The 23,674-nt window shown below is 39.7% G+C and overlaps 1 protein-coding gene across 2 annotated transcripts in view; it reads left to right on the forward strand.

The window, feature by feature from the left end:
* DGKB (diacylglycerol kinase beta) overlaps positions 1-23,674 on the forward strand; it is a 488,212-nt gene that overhangs the window by 55,626 nt on the left and 408,912 nt on the right. Inside the window, exon 1 of one of the 2 annotated variants that reach the window (XM_068152502.1) lies at positions 18,642-18,706. The exons of the other annotated variant lie outside the window; for it this stretch is intronic. The gene's annotated coding sequence lies outside the window, so the exon portion shown is untranslated. Of the gene's footprint in view, positions 1-18,641; positions 18,707-23,674 lie in introns of those variants that run through there. 2 annotated transcript variants of the gene reach the window in all.

A 23,674-nucleotide genomic window follows, 5' to 3' on the forward strand; every position in this document is an offset into this window, starting at 1 on the left:
GAATAATTCTGAATTGCAGTTTACAGGCTACTGGTTTCTTTTGCTTAAGTCTTCTTTTTATCTTCCTATTTCTATTCACTGAAGTTCTTGCATTCAGCTTTCTCTTTCTCTTTGGAGTGATTCTTACTCTGAAATTTGATTTCAAAGAACTGAATAAGAAAGAACAAAGTATTTGCAACGTAAGAGGGGTATTTGTCAGAAAGCCTGAGACGTGCTACAGTGCCCTTCAGTGTGACAGAAGCATTTCTAGCGCTGGGTGATGCAGCACAGATATATCAATAGGAGTTCTGTTGGCGGCAAAATGAATTAAGCACGGTTTCATAAAAACTTGCCTTTTGGTTTAATGCTCTCATAGTTAGTATAGTGCAAGCTACCATTAAAGAATGTCTGTCTCCATTCCTCCTCCTGCTCCATAGTTAAAATTTTCAAACCCTTTCTGTTTTGTAATGGAGAATTGAGCTCGGTGGGAGGCATTAGAGAGTTTTGCCTCTAACCAATCACATACTTCACAACCTTTTAAAGACTATAATACTGTTAGGGTTTGCAATTCTTAAAGAAAAGAGGTAGAAAAATATATATTCAGTTGGGAGTTAAGGAAAAATCCTTGTATATTTATGCATTACAGTACAAACCTCACTTTCTTAGGAAACCAGGATAACAATGAATTCTGTTAGCATGAGACTGTGCTAAAATTCATCCATTCTAGAGGTTAGGCAACAGTACACTGCTAACAGCAAACTGTGAACTGAGCTGCAGGCAAAAGGAATGTAGTGAATAGGGGGAACAGCTTTAATAAAAGATCCTTAGCTACATTCTTCTGCCTGCAGGCAGCTGTTACTACTCTTCCTCTATTGACAAATTGTCTGACACTTTTAGAATATAAACTGATTCTGCTTTGTGGGTTGTGTCATACTGCTCAGGACCAGTGCAGGGTCCAGCTGAGGGGCTCTTTCAGATTTGTAATATCTCTCTCAGTGCTTTTTTGGAAATAACTTTCTGAACATAAAGATATTTCACTGCTATTGACTGCACTGAGGAGTGGGGAAGGAAATAAAAGCATTCAGCATGCAAGCAGCATTACACTGACAGAGCACAAAGGAAGGCTTCAATCCCCTCAGCTTGGTCTCTATAGCTGCTTTCCAGCTTTTAACACTTCAGCTAGATTAGCAATGTGCAGCGTTGCTGAATGTACACATGGAAACAGCTTCTTGACTAAGCTCATTGGAGGCAGAAAGGTGGCAGGAACTTTGCTCTAATTTCTCTGAAGGCTTTGGTGTCTGAGTAACTGTGGTTAAGGAATAGCTTCTGATCCTTTTCAAATAAAACGGGAACCATCTTCAACTTCTTACAACCAGAAACAGGATATCGATGATTTTAGATAGGAAGCTGAGCAAGTGCCTGGCAAATCTTCAGGGCTTCAAAACAGTGCTCTGCCACTGCTTCAGGAATGCAGGCAAAGAAACATAATAAGTGTTTTGGATGCATTTTTAATAGGATGTTGGAGCTGGAGAAATCTAGTTAGTACAGTTAAAGAAGGACAGAGATGAAAACAGTCAATGAAAACAAAGTGCATGATGACAGTGGAGAACAGGCATGGAGGGAAAAAGCTGACAGAAAACATTTGTAAATTGTGCTGACATTGGGGAAAAGAGGATAGGAAGGGAGCAAAAACCAGGTCTGTTCTGTTTCCTGTGTAATTTTTAAAAGCTCTTAGATCCTCAAGCTCCTGAATATAAGGGCTGGAAATGAGGTTTGCTATATCTTGTTTGTTTTTTAATTGCTATAACTGGCCTGAATAATGCAGTTATCTCTTATTATTTGTCTAGATTTATAACATACTTTGCAGTGAAAGCAGTAATTCCTGTAGTATGACTTGCAATACTTTTGTGCTTCATTTGGTAACAATAAAGCAAGGTGATCTGATGGTACGACTTGGTCTGAGATGTAAGGAGTAAAGGCCTTGTGTTTTTTTTCTCTGTGGAACTGTGGGTAAGTCATTGACAAGTCCACAAAACAATGTAGATGTTTAAAGTCTACAGGCATAGTAACTAATTTGACTCCAAGGGTCCTTAGCTAGACTGAGATCCAGCTGAACTGGTTGTTCTAATTACGATGTATAACACACATGTACATCACAATAGAAGCAAACAAAAATCAGCAGTTGTTAACAGCTACAGATTTTTGTGTACTCAGAATAGAAACCATTTAGGTTCATGTCCTCAGAATTTAAAGCCAGTAGATAATAGTAGATATTTTTAGGGTAATCATGTTCTACAAAACAGATTTTTACCTATTGGGATATATATCTAGACCTTCCTATTTCAGTTCTTAGTTGAGAAAACCTTCAGTATGTTTAGATTGGTATACTCTGGGTTTTGGTGTGATTTTTTTGAGTGATGTAGATAATGTTCTGATTTAAGTCTTCTGAGATACTTGATTTCCATTCATCTCCTCTATGTTCCTGCTTTCTACACTTCTAAGAGATGTCTTCTATTATTAAGACAATTATACTGCTTTGACTGTATTATTTGTTCAACAGAACATACAGAAGGGATAGGTTTTGGAAAAAAATCTAGTGTATATTTTTGCAGAGAGTCAGCATCATGATAATTTCTGTTAACTTCAGATTTTATTTCAATATGCCACCAAAATAAGCAAGAGTTCCTTTCAGCATCTAGGTGAGGCTCTTCTCTTTTTTGTTTTCTTACATGGGAAGTCCAGCATAAGAAAATTTAGTAGGGATTCAGCTGGACCAAGTTTCTCATCACATTAGCAGATCTGAGCTAAGAGTGTAGTTAATAAAACTGGCTACCTAAAATGAAGATTTTAATTTGCTGTATGCTTGCAATCAAGGAAGGAATACCAAAAGGATGAAATTATAAAAAGCAACTTTAAGTGTGCTGAAGGTTCCTTCCATTATATTAGTAGGATTAGCTAGTAGCTATTACAGTATCACAGTATAACTAAGGTTGAAAATGACCTCGAGGATAATGGAGTCCAACCTTTCAACACAGATCCCATGACTAGACCATGGCACCAAGTGCCACGTCCAAGCCCCTCTTGAACACCTCCAGGGACGGTGACTCAACCACCTCCCTGGGCAGCGCATTCCAATGACGAATGACTCTCTCTGTGAAGAACTTTCTCCTCACCTCGAGTCTAAACCTCCCCTGGTGCAGCTTGAGACTGTGTCCCCTTGTTCTGGTGCTGGTTGCCTGGGAGAAGAGACCAACCCCTTCCTGGCTACAACCACCCTTCAGGTAGTTGTAGAGGGCAATGAGGTCACCCCTAAGCCTCCTCTCCTCCAGGCTATGCAATCCCAGCTCCCTCAGCCTCTCCTCAGAGGGCTTGTGCTCAAGGCCTCTCCCCAGCCTTGTTGCCCTTCTCTGGGCACGTTCAAGTGTTTCAATGTCCTTCTTAAACTGAGGGGCCCAGAACTGGACACAGTACTCAAGGTGTGGCCTAACCAATTGTACAAGGGCACAATGACTTCCCTGCTCCTGCTGGCCACACTATTCCTAATGCAGGCCAGGATGCCATTGGCCTTCTTGGCCACCTGGGCACACTGCTGGCTCATATTCAGGTGGCTGTCAATCAATACCCCCAGGTCCATCTCCATTTGGGAGCTCTCCAGCCACTCCGACCCCAGCCTGTAGCTCTGCATGGGATTGCCGTAGCCAAAGTGCAGCACTCGGCACTTGGACTTGTTAAATGCCATCCCATTGGACTGCCCATCTGTCCAGTTGGTCGAGGTCCCTCTGCAGAGCCTTCCTACCCTCTAACTGACTAACATCTGCCCCTATTACTGTATTCATGATAGTACACTGTTTGTTAGTTCAACAGTTCAGAATACCCTTGAGCTGTGGATATGTTGGAGCAAGCCTAACAGCTACAAGGGGAAAGCAAGGACAATTATGCCCTTTGAGGAGTTCATCAGTTCATATATATTAAAAAAAACCCCAACAACAGCAAAAAACAAACAAATAAAAAACCCCAGAGGTGGTGATGCCTTTAAATGATATCTTAGAATAAATTCTTTTTCCAGGTCAGTTTCTGTCAAAGGCTGCAACAAAACACAGCTATTGCTAAAACTTCAGAAATGCTTTCTACTTTTATTCTTAATCATAGACCACAGAATGTTAGTGACAGGAAAGGACCTCTAGAAATCATCATATCCACCCATCCTGCCAAAGCAGGATCACCTAGGCAGATCATCCAGGCAGATTTTGAGTTTTCAGAGGAGAAAGTTGTTGTAACATCTTTTTCAAGCTGGGCTCAAAACTAATGATTGCACTAAGTGCAACAGTCCTAGGCAGTTCTGCAGAACTGCAATATCATGGTATGAGAAAGATGTCTTTTATAGTCAGAATTCATAGATGTGCCATTTGCACTTAATTTACGCTTTGGATAAGCCAGCAGTAGTCCTATGTCTGAGGAATCATAATCTACATATCTCTTGAGTAGCTTTGAATTTAAGCTTATAGATCTGCATGAAAGGATAGTCCTCAAGTCTTGCAAGAAAGTAGAAAATTTTGTCCATGCAATACAAATATTTTTCCAGCACTGTCAGGTATGAATTTGTCAGCCTACTCTGAGATTTGACAAACCCACATCTTGCTGTGGTTTGATTACAGGCTGTGACTTTGTATTCTAAGACATATAAAGAAACATGGTAAGTAGTGACAAATTCAAGTAGCACTGACATATTACCCCTCTTTCAGCAGATAAGATATAGCATGAACATACCCTTTCCAACTACAGCTGTGTGAAGCATGGAGCAAATGATGTAGGATATAAATTGGCAAAGCCCCAGGAAAAAAAATTCTTTCCCAGTCTAAAGGAATTGCTATTCTGTAGCAGATCAGCCAAATAATAGTCATATAAGCTACTTCATTAGGAAGCATTTTGGTTTAACTGCTCTCTCATTTACAATTAGAGATGTTAATTCAATGGCTAAAGGTCAGGAATTACTCATTGCTATCACTGTGTTGCAGAAGCATACTCAGGAAATGGTCATCAGCTCAAATCAGAGGTGTTAATATGCAATTAAAGGTCACAGTAACTTCTGAATGAAATTAGCTGTGCTCCAGATGAACTTTTTCTGAAGGGATGGCTGTTTAGTGGATCTGAGTATGACTTCATAGGAACATTCCAGCTAAGACTGTTTTCAGAGGAGCCAAAGACTGTGGTGATGCACAGTTTTTGTACCAACTTAGGTACAAAATGCTTAATGCTGAGCAGACGAAGAAATGTTAACTTTACACAGATTACTACTACAATCATAGCATCCTAGAATGGTTTCATGTTGATGTTCTGTAAATTGCTTTCCAGTTAGTTCAACTCATTTTTACCTAGGCAATACCACAGATTGTTGAAAACTTGCAGAATTGTCTTACCAGTTGTTCCTTGTACTGTGTCTGGACAGAAATGTATGTATTTGAAGTTGTCTTAGGCCAATTACATTCTTTTAGACAGCTTCCTTACATTTGTTGTGACTGGGGATTTTTTAAGTCTTAAAATCATCCTGCAGCAAGTCTTAAGCCTCTCTTTGGATGATGTTGGCTGCAAATTCAAGTCTATTAACCAAGCTAGTAGGTGATGCTGAAATTTTTGTCATTATTGAATATTGCCTGTGAACTTATTGAGCAGAATGAAGGCCAGTCCATCTCTGTAAGAAATTTGATTCAACAAAGCTTTCCAGCTTCTGAATGACCCATTAAATTAACCCAGACTGGACTACACTCTATGGAATCATAGAATCAATACGGTTGGAAAAGACCTCAAAGATCATCAAGTCCAACCTGTCACCCAAGACCTCATGACTACTAAACCATGGCACCAAGTGCCATGTCCAATCCCTTTATGAACACCTCCAGGGACAGTGACTCCACCACCTCCCAGGACAGCCCATTCCAATGGCCAATCAGTCTTTCTGTGAGGAACTTCTTCCTAACATCCAGCCTAAGCCTCCCCGGACACAGCTTGAGACTCTGTGTTCTTGTTCTGGTGCTGGTTGCCTAGGAGAAGAGACCAACCTCCACCTGGCTACAAACCCTCTTCAGGTAGTTGTAGACAGCAATAAGGTCTCCCCTGAGCTGCCTCTTCTCCAGGCTAAACAATCCCAGCTCCCTCAGCCTCTCCTCACAGGGCTCATGCTCGAGGCCTCTCACCAGCCTCATTGCCCTTCTCTGGACATGTTCAAGAGTCCCAATGTCCTTCTTAAATTGATGGACTCAGAACTGGACACAGTACTCAAGGTGTGGCCTAACCAGTGCTGAGTACAGGGGCAGAATGACTTCCCTGCTCCTGCTGGCCACACTGTTCCTGATGCCGGCCAGGATGCCATATGTAGATATATCTTCACAACAGAAATTACAATCAAATAAAATACTGTGGTGGGGCGGCAAGCTCTTTGGAATCTCAATGATTAAGCATGGCTTGGTAAACTGGCTACTCATTGAGCTACAATATATATACACATAGCTATTAGTCTGTAATATTAGAATAAACCTTTATTAGAATAAACCAAACCAGGTTGGAAGAGACCTTCAAGATCATCGCGTCCAACCTATCAACCAATCCAACCCACCCAAACAGCTAACCCATGGCACCAAGTACCCCATCAAGTCTCCTTCTGAACACCTTCAATGACAGCGACTCCACCACCTCCCCGGGCAGCCCATTCCAATGGACAATCACTCTCTCTGTATAGAACTTCTTCCTAACATCCAACCTGAACCTCCCCTGGCGCAGCCTGAGACTGTGTCCTCTTGTTCTGGTACTGGGTGCCTGGGAGAAGAGACCATCATCAGCCTGTCTACAACCTCCCTTCAGGTAGTTGTAGAGAGTGATAAGGTCACCCCTGAGTCTCCTCTTCTCCAGGATGAGCAACCCCAGCTCCCTCAGCCTCTCCTCATAGGGCTTGTGTTCCAAGCCCCTCACCAACTTTGTTGCTCTTCTCTGGACTCGTTCCAGCTAGTCAACATCTTTCCTAAACTGAGGGGCCCAGAACTGGACACAGGACTCAAGGTGTGGCCTAACCAGTGCAGTGTACAGGGGCAGAATGACCTCCCTGCTCCTGCTGGCCACACTGTTCTTGATGCAGGCCAGGATGCCATTGGCCTTCTTGGCTGCCTGGGCACTGTGTAAATGAGGTGCTTTACTTTGGATTTGGTGAAGGCACGTGTAACTAGGCAGAAATTTCCTTTCTGAACTTCCAGATCTACTATGAAGTTTCTGAAAACAGCTAGATTCCATCCTCTTTACTTATACATTCCCCTCATCAAACACAGTTGAAAACCATCTGTAAGTTCACTCACTTCAAAGGGTACCTTCAAGAGTGAAATTGTCATGTTGCTGTTGCAACTGCTCACAAAGATACTCATCTTTTTTACATTGTACTTCTGCATCTAAAAATGTCATAAATGATTATCTGTTGTTACATACTTAACAAGGCACACAAATGTGCTAACAGTTATTGACTTTAATTAAACTTTCCAGGATATGAAGGTAGTCACCTCCCAGCACAACAGATACTGTTCTGGCCATCTGCTCCTTTCCACCAGCACCCTTCAGTACTCACTAGATGGCTGTGTATCCTTATGTATGCTTACTTGTAGAGTTTTGGAGAGTAGCAGTAATCCTCTCACCATTTGAGGATTATTTTTGTTCTTTGAGTAGTGTGTGTTCCAGTGTTTACCTCCTCTTCAAGGTCATCTTGCTTTAATGTTGGCTAAAGTGAGCCCTGAGTTAACCTAGTTTTTTTTTCCTGCTATGAAAGCATGTAAGTCTCCCTGGACCAAGTTTTATGACGCTTGCCCTATGAACCTCAAATATTCTCCATCAAATAGAACTGAGCACGCTGGTTTCTCAGCAAGAGTATTCTCTTGTCATGACCATTGTTTGGCAGAGGAAAAAAATAGCTAACTATAGCTCTTTGTTCTCTGATATATCTAGTGTGATGGTTTTATCAGCACAGTCAGGAGGAGGAACACAAAATGAGGCAGTCTTCAAACAAACACATTAACCTCTCAAAAGCAAACTAATAATGAGAGTTTGTAAATTGTATACTGGGAGAGTCCTTAAGCAAGCACATAAAACTGGATCATACTAATTAATGTAGGTAGGAATAGTGACTGGTAACCAAGCAGCTACAGTAGCTGAAGACTTGCCATACTTCATCAGACTAAAGATAAATGCATTTTGTTATTTACAGCATTGCCTACTTTAAAAGAACCTTCAAAGTAATTCCAAATAGAAAATTCCATCAAGTAACTAATAGCTGAAACAAAACCAATTCAGTTTCCTTTTAAACTTTTATTTCAAGTAGTGAAAATATGCTTGTTCTTATTGCATATATCCTTTTTTTTTTTGTCCCCCCTCTCTCTGTCATTAGGTCTTCCCTGAAGTCATATATTATAGCAAAACATTCCACTTCCAACTTTGGGAAGGGGAATGAGCACTTCTTCTTTCTGATTCTTTTAAGCATCTAATTCTGTTTTCTGCAAACAGCTTTCAATCTTGTTTGTACAGCTTTGTTTTTTCTATCATCTGTTGTCTTATGCATCATCATTCTAAAATAAACAATCCAAAGGTATTTATTCCTCTACTGATATGAAATGATTTTTTCTGGTTTTATTAAATGTAGTTGTTGGATTTTTTTCAGTATGTATTTGTTGACATACTGGAGGACTGAGTATTAGAGCTCTGATTAATATCATATTCATCTCAGTTTTATTTCATATTCCTCATTTTACATTTTAATGTCTAACCTTTTTTCATGGTCACAATAAGGTATTGATCATAGAATCATAGTTGCATTCAACAAGTCCAAGTGCTGAGTGCTGCACTTTGGCTATGGCAATTCCATGCAGAACTATAGGCTGGGGTCGGAGTGGCTGGAGAGCTCCCAAACAGAGAGGGACCTGGGGGTGCTGATCGACAGCCACCTGAATATGAGCCAGCAGTGTGCCCAAGTGGCCAGGAGGGCCAATAGCATCCTGGCCTGCATTAGGAATAGTGTGGCCAGCAGGAGCAGGGAGGTCATAGTGCCCCTGTATTCTGCTTTGGTTAGGCCGCACCTTGAGTACTGTGTCCAGTTCTGGGCCCCTCAGTTTAAGAAGGACATCGAAACACTTGAGCGTGTCCAGAGAAGGGCAACAAGGCTGGGGAGAGGCCTTGAACACAAGCCCTATGAGGAGAGGCGGAGGGAGCTGGGATTGTTTAGCCTGGAGAAGAGGAGGCTCAGGGGTGACCTCATTGCCCTCTACAACTACCTGAAGGGTGGTTGTAGCCAGGAAGGGGTTGGCCTCTTCTCCCAGGCAACCAGCACCAGAACAAGGGGACACAGTCTCAAGCTGCGCCAGGGGAGGTTTAGACTCGAGGTGAGGAGGAGGTTCTTCACCGAGTGAGTCATTCGGCATTGGAACAGGTTGCCCAGGGAGGTGGTTGAGTCATCGACCCTGGAGGCGTTCAAGGGGAGATTGGACGTGGCACTTGGTGCCATGGTCTAGTCATGGGATCTGTGTTGATAGGTTGGACTCGATTATCCTCAAGGTTCTTTCCAACCTAAGTGATACTGTGATACTGTGATAGAATTGCTTTGGTTGGAGTAGAACTCTAAGATCATCATGTCCAACCATCAGCTTTTGTATCTGAAGTTTTTCATCATTCACAGTTGTGTAGTTGCTGAAGATACTTAGTCTCAGATCAGTACACCTGACCTTTAATACAGTGCCCCAAATGCTATTTGACATCATTCAGTCCAATTACCTAGACAGCCTGAGGTTCTCTACAGATACTTTTTTTTTTGTTTGCTTAATTGGCTCATTGAATTATTGTTGGTTTGGTTAGCTAATTGTTTAGTAACTTGATGAATTTTCAAATGTTCATATTTCTCTGCAGAAACACATAATTTTATTTTTTTAAATGAAGTTGGGATAAGCAGATGACAAAAGATCTTGAAAATACTTTCAATTCATCTTGTGCAGATACCTCAGAAATATAAAATATATTCTATTTCAAGAAATGTTCTAGGATAAGGAGGAAAGATCATTTTGGAGATGATTGTAGCTTGATAAATTTAATCAAATAGGAACTGTTCAGATTTAGTCCTTTTGCCTTATTCTTTTTTAATTGGAAAGGTTTTTTTTGTAGAATTAAGGAGGCTCACAGTAGGCATGAAAGTCAAGCTTTTGTACAAAACAACAGAGATTTATGTTTCCATAGTGTAAACCAAATCAGGCTGCATATCTGCAGGTGCTGAGATAAGAAACTATCATCAAAGAGAGCCACAGGATTCCGTAGTGAGAAGGCTTTCCTAGGAGAGGCCCATTTCACAGAGTTCAGCTTCCTCATTTTTAAATCTGAATTATAGTTTCATAGTTTCATAGTTTCATTCAGGGTTGGAAGGGACCACAAGGATCATCTAGTTCCAACCCCCCTGCCACGGGCAGGGACACCCCACAGTAGATCAGGCTGGCCAGAATTAAGATATCTTTGTTTAGCCTATATCCACCCTTTTTTCTCATCTCAGTACTCAAAAATGAAGAGCCACAACTGGGTGTTAGAGACCACCTCGTCCACAGAGACAAGATGACAGCAGTTGCAAACTGAATTAGGAAGTATTTGACAAAAAAAATAATCATTGTGTTGCCCTTGGTGTCTGGGTCATTTTCTTTCAAGCTGTTATTGTCCTGAGTTGTTGCAATGTGTTTCTACTACCCTCATAGGAATACCTTTCAATTTTCTTCTGTAATGAGTCTGCTCTGCTCTCTGAGTGAGAAACTGTATTTTCTCCACCTTATCTTGCTGCTCAGTTCTTTGAGGTTTTGGAAGCGAAAGGTATGCAACATAAAGCTGTGGCAGGTACATGCAACAAAATCAGTCACTCTGCAGGTTTGCAGTAAATGTGTTGCCTCACTGAAAGCCAAGAAACTTGAGCTTTGATAGATCATAACAAACTGCTGGGCAGATCTGCAATTTCTTTTCAAAATTTAAGCTGTAGGCTGCACAGTCTTGAAAAATATTCTAGATTCAATAATTTGGCTTCTATTCTGGACTGCAGTATAGAAAATGGTGTCATGACATTTATCTAGATAAGTTTTTTAAAATGCTTAACAGTACTTCATTAAACAGCACAAAAACCTGTATCCTTGGGACGTATAGGACACCTTTGCTCTTCTGACTGTATTAATGTTAGAAAATAGGAGATGCCCTGATGACTTAATGATATTTTACACATCCCAGACTACTTCTACCTCTGCATCAATGGGTGGGATTACTTGTAAAGAGCACCAAAGATGAGCCTCTTTAGCCAGACCATTTCTGTTATGCTTCTCCAGCTTCCATATTGTGTCCATAAAAGAGTACGAAAAGCAAACTATCTTGTGAGAAGCATCAGGAGAGAGGGAGGAAAAAAAATCGCAACCCAAATTTCTTTTCACATGCCCATGAACAAAACCATCTCTGAGAATGGAAACCTTAGAAAAAATGAGAATACAAATATCAGGTTTGAGTTTGTTAAATAAAATTCTGCAAATGTAATAATATATATTATAAAAAAAAGTAAATCTCTGATATAGATGAAGACATGGAAGAACATAAAAATAAGAGGTAGACTTTTAAATTTGGTTTCACTTCTGTTTGTGTGCCTTGCAATGAGCATAATTAAGGCTGGAGCTGGAGGTGAAGTTGTCATGTGTGACACATTGAAGTATAATTGAAAGGCTGGAGTGATAAGTTAGATTGAGTGCTTACAGCAGGGAAAGCAATCACCGCTGTGATTTGTGCATGTGTTAACACTTCAAGCTTTAACAAAACAGTAGGGAAACACCACAGACTTTCTGAAGTATGCTGCACACAAGTTTTCAGTAGGAAATACACACTTGCCTGTCAGGCTGAATGCTGGCAGATCAGGCTGAACAAAAGGATTCTGGCTTTCAGTTCTCTGTGTACAATTTGATGCTTCAGGATAATATCTTGTCTTACGCTGCCTGTCAGTCATGTCTCTTTCCATCTTCTCACGCTCCATCCACACAGCATGTTTTGTCAGCATGAGTGGCTGTCAGGATGATCTTTGCAGTCTGAGATGCTTGTCCCAAACTTTCATGTTGCCTCATATGCAAAGTTCCTGGCAGTGTGTCCATTGATCCATGAAGGGAGGTAATGAAGCTAAGTGTGTCATCACCATTAAAGAACTAGATTCTGAAACAATCTGTCTTCATGTATTTGAGTGTCAGTTACTCAGATTATTGATCTAGAAATGGTAGAGATAGTGAGCACTTGAGACTGTGTAGCATCAAAACCAACCCAAAAGCACTAGGACGATAAGAAAATGTTTCTTAATATTTTATTGCATATATACAACCGAAATCCAACAAGCTTAGTCATATAATGTCCAAATTATAATTTAAATTGAATTGCAACTAAAAATATGTTGGTTTAGAATAAATTACTTGCTTCAGATACAGGCAGTGAATGAAAACCAAACACTGGAAATAGTCTGGCAATCCTGTTATTAAATGGTAACCTCAGTAACAGAAACACTGAAGTGGATATATAAGACCATTTTGTCATTTTAAGCTGCCTAGGATAGCCTGCCTTAAACCTGTAGTTATTGCAAGCACTTGGGGATATCTTGGTGCAAGGATCTCATGGATTTGTGTCCTTCTCTACATCTTTTTCTCTCTGCTAATTACATTCCGTATTGTATAATGGTAGTTTAACATCAGACTAGACTATTCCCTATAGCAATGCAAATAAACAGCTAAATAGAAGAGATGCTGCATTCAAGTACAAGTTAGCTGGCTGGTGTCAGAGACTCCTGGAAGGTAACTTAGGGATTTGAAGATGCCTGTTTATCTCTATTGATACTCTTCCTCAAGCTCAGTGAAGAGGTAATGTGTTTGTGGGGGGAAGGCAGGGAAATATTGAAGCGAAAAACTACACGTAAGTGTGCCACATTTATCATGGTGGAATTAGATAGCATGACGTGGTTAGGAATTCACTGCAAGGAAAAGTCTGAAGTAGGGTCTGCATCCAACTTAAAAAAATAGTAGGATGTTAGCTGTGAAGTTTAAATATGCTATATTCGTTCTGTAAGCATGATTTGTTATAATATGGCAGCTTAAGCAACTGCTGAGGGACACTGTTCAGCACCTTTATCAACAATATCCATGTAGTCTGCCATATTTGAACTATTTTGAGAATGGTTAATAAGGTGTTCCTCTAAAATAAATTAATTCTATCTCTTCTGCACATGCTCTGACTGCTGAATTGAATCACGGCAGTGTAGTAATTTCTTTCCTTTGTGGACGTGTTTTTCAGTGAGGAAGAAGACAAGGGAAAATAAAATAAAAACCTGGCCTTTGATTGCTGTTATAGAACCCAAGCAGATACATTGTACACTGCCCACAGAGCAGCACTGGGGAGGTTATAATTGCAGTGTAAAAACATTTTTACAAATGCTATTGACATTCAGAGTCTAAGCATTCAGATGGATGCACAGTATCTGCTTCCAATACTAGATGACTGTAAATTCACAGGTGTTCCTAGGGATCAGTTATAGTCAGTGATACCTTATCAAATCAGTGGGGAAATTCTGATGAAGCAGAAATGACTTCTACCATAATATGTTCATTTGTTTTCCTCTGCTACTTCTTTCTGCTCTCTGCAATTTCTTAACTGGAACTATATTGATCAATTAATTTCCGCTCTAGTACTTGCAATAATAGAAGTTTTTCATATGAATTACTATTATTTATATTTCATAAAACTTAGTGATGAATTAATTGACTTAATGAAGGGCAATGATCAAAAGTCTTTATATTCTCTGTCAATTTGTTAACTATGAAGACTGTGAGTATCCAGGGCTTCAGGTACATCTTGTGGCCTGACAGCCTGATCCATTATTCCATATTACAGAGATCTGCTGTTTAAATTCACATACATATATATATATCACTCAAAACAAACTGGCCAGCTTTTATTATTGGCAAATATCTTCACTTTTCTAGAATAAAAATATATATGTCAGCTTACAAAACTGTAAATTTAAACCAAAGCTGAATTAACATTGATTTATTGTGAAACTGTACCTACTTAGTGATCCCTAAGGGAATTTTTTTCACAGATAAAAATTTTGTTGATTTAGAATTAGGGGTCATAAACCTGGGATTTTTTTATTATTTATTTTAATCCTCAAAGATAATTAACAATATCCCAAAGCAGGACTAGCAGGAGGTCTGCTTTATGTTTTAATTGAGAATACAAGCTCTGTCGTCACACTCGCACGTGTCTTAAAAACCTGAACATGGTCTTTATTTGCAGTAGTGATGCCTAAATCAATCATATGGAGAGAAAGAGGAAAAAACTACACCTCTGACAAAACCTTTGGGCATTTTAGTGCAATGGTTTAGTGGTTTTAGTGAATGAAAGATGTCTCATATTTCTCAGCTTGTGGATGTTGTCGCTTTAATGCCTAATTTAACTAACCTGGATGCTAGGTTAAATTGTTTTATAAAGTGATAATTTTATATATATATATATACACACATCACAGTATCACAGTACAACCCAGGCTGGAAAGGACCTCGAGGATCATCGAGTCCAACCCATCAACACAGATCCCATGACTAGACCATGGCACCAAGTGCCACGTCCAGTCTCCCCTTGAACGCCTCCAGGGACGATGACTCAACCACCTCCCTGGGCAGCCCGTTCCAATGACGAATGACTCGTTCGGTGAAGAATTTCCTCCTCACCTCGAGTCTAAACCTCCCCTGGCGCAGCTTGAGACTCTGTCCCCTTGTTCTGGTGCTGGTTGCCTGGGAGAAGAGGCCAACCCCTTCCTGGTGACAACCACCTTTCAGGTAGTTGTAGAGGGCAATGAGGTCACCCCTGAGCCTCCTCTTCTCCAGATACACACATCAGTCCAGCTAGAAGGCTCACTGCTATTTCTGTGTGACTAAATCAGTTTCTCTGTATGTTCACTAATATGATTTATTCTGAACAAATCCACTTATATATGCTTGTTGCATGGCAAGTATGCCACTTCAGTGAGGAAGACATGATAAAGATTTAAATATTAGAACTTACTCTTTAAGTTCTTGTACACTTTTTTTTTTAAAGCCTTCTTTTCATAATTGTTTATATTACTTTGGAGAAAACATTGTTTCAGACGTGACCACAGTGTTTAAAAATAAACTCATTTAACATTTAAAGCTGTCAGCCACAGAATGACTTCATGTCAGTACTGAACCTTTGTCTTGCATTGTTCTGTGAAGGAACAGTGTCTTGTATAGAGATATCCATGAAAAATTCAGTATCAGATGATTAAGAAGAGCAGCTGGTAGATGTTTTTGTCTCTGTTGGCCTCCTGGTTGAGTAATCCGCTAATGTAGATGTCAGTCATGAAGAACAACATCAAAAATAACTTATAGAATAGAATTAACCAGGTTGGAAGAGACCTTTGAGATCATTGAGTCCAACCTATCATCCAACACCATCTAATCAACTAAATCAAGGCACCATGCACCCCATCAAGTCTTCCTAAATGCTTATAAAGCCTGATCTAGTGTGGGGTGTCCCTGCCCATGGCAGGGGGGTTGGAACTAGATGATCCTTGTGGTCCCTTCCAACCCTGACTGATACTATGATATATAATACAATATTTTACCACTTAGGCATTAAAAAGCTGTTAAATAATAATGATTTTCCATTAAGTTTACTTTATAAAGAAATCAACCGTGCTTTCCTTGTTTTGAGACTAGAGTACTTGCTCCTGGTTTGCAAGGTTCAAGCAGTAAGGCTGTTTTTCTACTTAAACTATATACACACTATGATATAAATGCACCTGGCATTGTGCCAAGTACAAACTCAAAGGACTTTTTTATCTATTGCTCATCCTTTTCAATGCAGTTCTGGTCAAACTTTTCAAAGCCTGTAATATAATCATTTAGGGATAGTTATAAAATGCCTGAGGCAGTTAGGCCTCCCATTAACTGCTGCTGATAGTGAAGAGCCAGTCTTGATTATCACATGCTGCAGTAATTGCATTTCAAAATAAAAGAAGCTTTTTGGCTCAGTATAATCTTAAAGTGTAGCAACTCAAATCCTTCTGTGTATCTTTATGTAGGCACTTCTCAAGAAAAAGGCTGTGGTTTGACTGTCTGAGAGTAGCTATTGGTGAATTAGGTCATACTCTAATCCTCACAATCTTTCTTTGGTTATGAAATCTTTGTTTATGGGTGTTTGGCTAATTATGGATAGAGTAACTGGTTTTGTTAAATTTTGTTTTATTTCTAAACCTACTACTTGATGATTTGATTGGATGCTACCTATTGTTCATAGCATACATGTATCTATATTCATGTATAGTGGCATTCATTCAAATTTAAGAGGGGCAGGCGAAACAATGTGTCTAGTCTGGAGGATGGGCAATCCCAGTTAACATAGATAGTGGAATGGTGGAGTAAATCACTTTGGCAGGTTACGTGCACTATCACAGTATCACAGTTTAACTTAGGTTGGAAAGGACCTCGAGGATCATCGAGTCCAACCTATCAACACAGACCCCATGACTAGACCATGGCACCAAGTGCAATGTCCAACCTCCCCTTGAACGCCTCCAGGGTCGATGACTCAACCACCTCCCTGGGCAACCCGTTCCAATGACGAATGACTCTCTTGGGGAAGAATTTCCTCCTCACCTCGAGTCTAAACCTTCCCTGGCGCAGCTTGAGACTGTGTCCCCTTGTTCTGGTGCTGGTTGCCTGGGAGAAGAAACCAACCCCTTCCTGGCTACAAGCACCTGTCAGGTAGTTGTAGAGGGCAATGACGTCACCCCTGAGCCTCCGCCAGGCTAAACAATCCCAGCTCCCTCAGCCTCTCCTCACAGGGCTTGTGCTCAAGGCCTCTCCCCAGCCTTGTTGCCCTTCTCTGGACACGTTCAAGTGTTTCGATGTCCTTCTTAAACTGAGGGGCCCAGAACTGGACACAGTACTCAAGGTGCAGCCTAACCAAAGCAGAGTACAGGGGCACTATGACCTCCCTGCTCCTGCTGGCCACACTATTCCTAATGCAGGCCAGGATGCTATTGGCCCTCCTGGCCACCTGGGCACACTGCTGGCTCATATTCAGGTGGCTGTCGATCAGCACCCCCAGGTCCCTCTCTGTTTGGGAGCTCTCCTGCCACTCCGACCCCAGCCTGTAGCTCTGCATGGGATTGCCATAGCCAAAGTGCAGCACTTGGTACTAGCTTCAATATAGACCAAATGTGGCTAATGTTAAGTGATAGGAAAGAGCTTACTTCTGAAAGTTAGCTAACTTCTCTATATTTCTTGTTATTCAGCTACGGCTTTTATTTCAATTATTTCTGATTACAGATACATGGAATGTTCAGGAGAAGGGAGCATGTTGGATTTGCTCTGGTAAAATGATACTTCCTCTGTTTTTAGAAACTGATCTGTGTATTAATTCCCACTTCAGAGGTTGAATAAACAGGAATAAAAAGAGGTGGTGTGTTCAGGACTCAAGTTAGTGTCAGTAGATTGTGAGTTTTAGTATCAGAAAACATTTTGTTAGAAGTCATGTAATTTGAAGGAAACATTTTTAAATCAATACCAAATTTTCTCTGCTGTAGTTTGAAATTTACATCTGTTATCAGTAGAGAATACCACAATTTGCACTGATTTGTTACCTCAGCAGATTTTGTACACTACAAAGATTAGAAAGGTAACAGGTGAACTGAAGCCTTCACCTGCTTTGAGGACACAATTACTGGACCAAAAAAATTAGGGAAAATACACTTCACATAATTGTGTGTCAGGTAGCAATTACTGAGGGAAAATGTGAAAAGTTTCAGGAAGGTGACAATTTGTAGGCTGAAGATAGGTGCTACAATCCTGTGAAGAACGACCATGAAACTGTATGGCGAACAAAAAGGATTTCCTAGCAAAATATACCTGCTAGAGAGAATATATTGCTTATTTCTCTGGGACCATTTTCTGCTCCTTTTCCTGTGTTTATCTGTGTATAGTGCTTTGTCAGATAAGTAAACCTCTATGTGATTTCTAAAAAGCTTTCACAGAATCAGACCCAGGAAGTCTCTCTGTTATGCTAACAAATAAATGAGATTTTAATTCCTATAGCAAAATTTTGTAGTCAAACTTCTTTTATTTCACATTATCCTGGTTTTGGGTTGTTTGGGTTTTGATGTTGTTTTGTTGGGGTTTTGTGTGCTTAGTTGGGTTTGAGGTGGTTTTGGTTTTTTTGGCTGGTTGTTTTTTTTTTTCTTGTTTGTTTTGCTTTCCACAATGCTGCTTACAATCAGAAGAATTAGTGCAGTCATATTCAAATTAAGGAATAGTGCAAAAAAATAAATAATCTAACGAGACTTGAAAAGGAAATCAATACAAAATACACTCAGGAATCAATGCTAATGTTTTCTCTAGATAAATTGCTGTACTGATTGTCAGGAAATACATTGATGTCACTGTCACTATGACAACATTGTGACAACAACTAGTCAAGGTAGCCTAGAGGCTACCTTATAAAAGGATCTGTCATCTATATTTTAATTATTTCTTTAAAAAGTGATAGAAATGAGAGCCTCTCCCCCAGCACAAGGTTCCATTTACGGTTACCTGATACAGGCATCAGATCAAGGGAATCATGAACAAAGTGACAAACTAGCTTTTCAAGACAGGTAAGAACAACATATTATTCACCTTCAATATGATTTTACTTTTGACCTAGCAAAAGCGAGAAGCAAAAAATAGCATTCTCTGAAACACAGGTTATTTGTATGCAGAAAATGAATGTTTTGATATATTTCTCTGAAGAGTGGCACAATTTTATGTCTGAGGAAGTAAGAAACATTTGGAAGTGGAATGTTTATCATTTGACTTACAAGAGGATGTGGGGTTTTTTTTTCTGTATGTATTTTCTCTGCCCTTTTCATTTAAAACAGTCTCTCCACTTTTAATGTATTTCTGGTTCTGCTATTTCAGATAAGCCAGAGAATCTGTGATGTACTGCACTTCAATTTTGGTTTTTAATTTTTAAGCCATGATTTTTAGTCTCTCATAGGTTCCAGTGTTTGTATTTTCCCATATCAGATGAACTACATTGATGTTGGCAAAATAACCTGTGAAAAATTTAGTCTCTAGAAATACCACATATTAACCAAAGCCATACTTTCTGTGTTGTTTGATGCACATTTTTTTCCCCCATATCTATTTCCCAACTATACTGGGGCTTGTTTGTTTGTTGTTTTTTCTTAAATAAAAGTATTACCAACATGATGTCATTATGGAAATACCTCTAGATAAAATTTTCCTACAAAATCTCAATCAGATTGAAAACTTCTATGGGGAATCCTTTGCGTGTTTGCTTCGGTGTGTTCTAACTGTGCAGGGCTAAGTGAGCAGTTTTATTAGTCTCTGTCTGTCTTACTCTTTATTTCAGTTAAAATCAGTTTAAGTGGTGTTGATTTCTAAACATGTCCAAGCATATTTCTCATGAAATCATTGTTACTTCAGAGCAGAATTTTAGTCATTTATCAAATAGTTTTCAAACATTAATAAGAAAAAAATGATGACTTCTTACTTTGCACGTTGTTCTGTTCTCCAGGCTGAGAGTTGGGGTTGTTCAGTTTGGAGAAGAGAAGGCTCCCAGGAGACCTTATTGTGGCCTTCCAGTATCTGAAAGGGACCTACAAGAAAGCTGGTGAGGGACTTTTTAGGGTGTCAGGTAGTGATAGGACTAGGGGGAATAGAGCAAAACTAGAAGTGGGTAGATTTAGATTAGACATTAGGAAGAAGTTCTTCACCATGAGGGTGGTGAGACACTGGAACAGGTTGCCCGGGGTGGCAGTGGAAGCCCCATCCCTGGAAGTTTTTAAGGCCAGATTGGATCTGGATCTGGGCAACCTGATCTAGTGGAGGGTGTCCCTGTCCATGGCAGGGGAGTTGGAACTAGATGATCCTTGAGGTCCCTTCCACCCCTGAAAATTCTGATCCAGTTGTTCACAGAGAACAATTCAATGGGGAAACTGAATAATCCAAGATGTTAATAGTTGTTTAATATTTTCTTTTTTTCAGACAGCTTTCTTGAGACAGCTGTCCCCAGCTTTCTTGTAGGCCCCCTTTGGGTACTGGAAGGTCACTATAAAGCCTCCCAGGAGCCTTCTCTTCACTAAGCTGAAAAACCCCAACTCTCAGCCTATCTTTGTAGGACAGAATACAGAGGTTATAATTTATTCATGTTTCTGACATTAGAATTTTCATTATCTTAGGAAAAAAAAAGAATATTTGGAAATAAGGATAGGAAAATTTAAATCCTAGCATTGTCAGACCCAAATTTAACTAATTGCACCTATCAGTTTATACTGGTGTAAGCAATAATCAGTTTTTAAAACTATAAAAACTTAGTTGCAGTCAGCACTCACTGATAACTTTCTGTGGTTGCATTGTATGTTAATGGAAAATATTTCCTAAATAACAGAAAAAGAATTCATAATCAGCCTAATTAATATTATCTATTCTGTGCTTTTAGTGTGCAGCAGTATGTATGTGAAGCTAAATCCTTCATTAGTGTTTCAAATTAAGCTGATTTTGCATTGTTTAGAACAAAGCCGCTCTCCATTTCCTCAGTTCTTCCAGAAGTGTCATTCTGTAGTGTTCTCAATAAATAAAACCACAATTATAATGTTGTGGGGGTTTTATGTTTGTGGTGGCTTTTTTTTTGTAGGGGGTAGGTGGTTGGGGGGTGTTGTTGTTGTTTTGTTTTAATTTAAGCTATGAACTGAGAGCTGAGAATTTGGGTTTTATTTACTCTTGATAGAATCTCAGAAAGCTTTTGAAATACCAACATTTTAATTTAAGTGAAACTTTGTGAAGTTAGTGAGGGTTTGAAAATTTATTGTGATGCTAATATAGTAATATCAGCTTGGAATATGTCCATGACCACCATGCTCTCTTCAGAAAGACATTTTGGAGTCCACACCAGAGCAAGTAGTACCATGGACTTAAAGAACATGATTGATCATGAAAATCTGAATGAAGTGTTTAACACTCTTTTGTGAAAGAGAAGGTTATTATTCAAAAGAGGATGGTGATCAAATGCTTCCTGCTTTATGAGACAAAAGAATGTATTTTGAAAGAAAGTGAGGACAAGAAATGGCAATGTAGAATCTCTCACCAGAAATTTTTGCTCAACAATAAGTTATGGGAAGCAAAATTTTGAAAGATTTAGGATAAACATAGGTTTGGATTGCATACTTTCAAAATCATGCTGGGATGTGCAAGGCCCTAGGACAGTGTGATTCTGACATAGTTGTGTAACAGGGGTACCATTTTAATATGAATTTTTACCTGCTCATTATATTCTAAGTGGTAGTTAGTGTTTCTCTCAGAATGGACAACCTACTACTTTGAGGGGGTTTTGTCCATAAAAGTAATAGCAGGAATAGCATGCTTGCTTTATTTTAGTTTTATTTAAGAGCCTATATTGATCAAATAACCACAGGAGATGAATGAAATTAACCTACATAAACTTCTTCAATTCATGGGGAATGAAATACATGTAACGTTAGCCTTCACAGCTGGATTTGGAATACTTTCAGGTGTTTCTGTCTGACAGCATGAATAGTTAAGGTCTTGACAGCTTAAATCATGAAGCATGAAAAAACTGAAGTAGGCAAATGTGACCATTTTAGGCTACTCATTTAAGAAAGGGACAGTTACTGGAACACTCTAGCTGAATGTTTTGGTGTAATAAGGAAAACAAAGATAATTCCAAACTAATTTCATTGGTAGATTGGTAGAATACAACTTTAAATTTTAGTTTTAGTTCAGTTTGAGTCTCGGTCAGTCAGTCTCTGTTTCACTCTGAGTCTGAACAGCTGTTTCTCTTTCTGAGCTTGGCATTGACCTTCAACTAATGAGATAAGAAACTAATTCTTTTTTTCCTTTCCTTAGCATACGCTTTTAACTAACAGAATTCCCTCCTTAATAATTACTTCTCTCTCTCTAACCCTTTTTTGGAAAAAAAAGAGGAAGGGAGAGAAGGGGGTTTCGGGGGGACCCTCCTTGCTGGAGGAGGCCAGGTTTTCTGTGTTATGTTCTTTGCTGTATATTTTTGTATATATTGTAAATACTGTATATTGCGTATATATTCATTGCAGTTCATCCTGCTTGTAAAATATATATTATCCATTTTTGCTTCTCTGACTGAATTAGCCTTGGTTTCTGTGTGTGTGGGGGGGAGACCTTCACTCACCGCTACAGCAAAACTTGAGTGAACTTTAGAAAACAGTGTTTATCATAGGCACCACTGTCAGTTCCAGTTGGCTGATTTCCCTCCTAAGTTTCACACTGACATTCACTTCATTAGTGGATTAATGTATGCAGCCTGGATTTTGCATGGCATTCAGTTAGTACATTTTGCTGATGCTCTAGGCTTGCCTTCTAGAAGTTCAACCAGTATGCACACTAAAGATATTAGATGTCCGGAAGTACAAAAGATGTTCCTCACAGAAAGAGCAATTGGCCATTGGAATAGGCTGCCCAAGGAGGTGGTGGAGTCACCATCACTGAAAGTGTTTAAGAGGAGACTGGATGAGGCACTTGGAGCCAAGGTTTAGTTGATCAGATAGTGTTGGGTGATAGGTTGGACTTGATGATCTCAAAGGTGTTTTCCAACCTGGTTAATTCTATTCTATTTAAAAAGAAAAGCAAAACCACAGAAAAACAAATTCTAAGCAAGGATAGGTATATTTATGGTGATATTCAGTGCATCTGGCTCTTGGAAAGGAACTGAAAGGCTCTGCTTTTCCACCTTCAACTCTCATATTGCATTTTCAGTCACTTTGCAATCCACTGCCCACCAAGGGACAAACTGAGCTTTTGCACAGAATACAGTGGTAGTGACATAGTGGGCTGAGATTGTCTTGAGACTTTTAATAGTTGACCTTTCTTAGGTCTTCTAATTCCTAGGGAAGCTAGTTCTCCTGGTGCTGTGAAAAGATTGAAGAGCTAAACTGTCCTTTTCTGTTTTCTCAAGTGAGTATTGTAAAGTTTGAAGTGACTTCGTTGATGCCAGATCATGCTTGGTACATCTCTAAGGGGCCTAATTACATGGTGTTTCGATACTATACAGCTTTAGGCTGATGGCAATGGAGATAATGAGCTCAGAAAAGAAAGTAACATGAAGTGCTAGAGGATATAATGCTCCTAATTTTCTTTAAGGTGTGATGAACATAACTGAAATACAAGGAACTCAGTTTAAACATAAGAAACTACATTACTGAAGTTTATCAACTGCTGGAAAGGCTTGCCCAGGGACTGTGTGAAAGTTTCCATCTTTGCAAATAATGAAAACACAATCAAACACAGCACAGAGAAACCTGTTGTTGCTTATTGAAGTTTGAGAAGAATGTTGGACTATATAGTCTGCAGAAGAGAAGGCTCCGAGGTGACCTAATTGTGGCCTTCCAGTATCTGGAGGGGGCCGACAGGAAGGCTGGGGAAGGACTTCTCAGGATCTCAGGTAGTGATAGGACTAGGGGGAATGGAATGAAGCTGGAGGTGGGGAGATTCAGGCTGGATGTGAGGAGGAAGTTCTTCACCATGAGAGTGGTGAAACCCTGGAATGGGTTGTCCAGGGAGGTGGT

The sequence above is a fragment of the Melanerpes formicivorus genome, unplaced genomic scaffold, assembly GCF_026170545.1.
Source record: "Melanerpes formicivorus ecotype bairdi unplaced genomic scaffold, bMelFor1.0.p_v2 SCAF_23, whole genome shotgun sequence".
NCBI classification, from domain to species: domain Eukaryota; kingdom Metazoa; phylum Chordata; class Aves; order Piciformes; family Picidae; genus Melanerpes; species Melanerpes formicivorus.